Source organism: Sceloporus undulatus, chromosome 10 (genome assembly GCF_019175285.1).
Source record: "Sceloporus undulatus isolate JIND9_A2432 ecotype Alabama chromosome 10, SceUnd_v1.1, whole genome shotgun sequence".
In the NCBI taxonomy this organism is placed as follows: domain Eukaryota; kingdom Metazoa; phylum Chordata; class Lepidosauria; order Squamata; family Phrynosomatidae; genus Sceloporus; species Sceloporus undulatus.
Genome location: NC_056531.1, coordinates 3996282 through 3997412, shown reverse-complemented (window position 1 = coordinate 3997412; position 1131 = coordinate 3996282). Strand labels below are relative to the sequence as shown.

Genomic DNA, 1131 nt, shown 5'->3' with positions numbered 1-1131 from the left:
CCCAATGATCCCCTATGGGCAAGAATTCCCCAATGATCCCCTATGGGCAAGAATTCCCCAATGATCCCCTATGGGCAAGAATTCCCCAATGATCCCCTATGGGCAAATCTCCCCCAATGATTGCTTATGGGCAAGTCTTCTCCAATGGCTCCCTCTGGGCGAGTCCGCTTCCCCTTCGGGGCCCTTCCCTCGGCTCCCTCTCCCTTCGGATGGGAGCCAGGCCTGCTGGGGCCCTCTCCCTCGCTCCTCAACTCCCTTCGGTCCCCCTCCGACTAGCCGAGGCCCCTTCCTCCCTCCCTCCCTCCGCTGAGGCCCCTGAGGCGAAGAAGAGCCGCCAGACCCTTTCGGTGGCTCCTTGAGGGCTTTGGTCGCGGTGCCCCCTCCGTTCCGGGGAAGAGAAGGCAGGCAGGCGTCGGGGGGCTGGTGCTCGGCGGCGGCTGCTGCTGCTGCTGCTCCTCCGCCTCCTTGGAGCCGTCTGCCCAACTCCAGGCCCTCCTCCTCCTCCTCCTCCTGGGCTGAGGGAGAGGGAGAGGGAGGCGCCGGCCGAGGGCTGGGCTGCTTCTCCCGCTTCTTTCTGTCTCCCTCACAGAAACACTCCCCTCTCTCGCTGGCTCTCTTTTCTACTCCCCAAAGCCCACCTCCTCCCTCAAAAGGGGGGCTTCTTCTTCTTCTTCCTGGGAAAGGCTCTCTTCCCCCCACAGAAAAGTTTCTACTGAGGCTGCAGGGAGGGGGGCACCATTGCCTCAAACACACATACACCCCCCCAAGAATTGGGCCCCTCCAAAGGCCCTTCTCCTTCCCAGCCCCCCCCATGCCTTGCCTCATACCCACAAGAATTCCTGCCCCTCTAAAAGCCATTTTCCCTCAAGAATCCCCCCCCAAGATGTGCCCCCTCCAAAGGCCACCTTCCCTCACAGCCCCCCCAGAATGCCCCCAAACAATTGTGGCCCTCCTCCAAAGACTGTTTTCCTTCACAGCCCCCCATTTTTTGCCCAGGACCCAAGCATTCTGCCCCTCCAAAAGCCATTTATCTTCACAGACCCCCCCCCCAACACTTCTAACTGCCAATAATTCTGCCCCATCCAAAGGTCTTTTTTTCCTTCTCAGCTCCCCAATTTTGCCCTCAAGAAC

At 60.2% G+C, this 1131-nt stretch overlaps 1 protein-coding gene across 1 annotated transcript in view; it reads right to left on the bottom strand.

Annotated features, from left to right (window-relative positions):
- The window catches only part of RFLNA (refilin A), a 21316-nt gene extending 20840 nt beyond the window's left edge, over positions 1-476 (bottom strand). The window contains exon 1 of the mRNA XM_042442083.1: positions 341-476. The gene's annotated coding sequence lies outside the window, so the exon portion shown is untranslated. The remainder of the gene's footprint in view (positions 1-340) is intronic.
- Positions 477-1131: the final 655 nt, after the last annotated feature.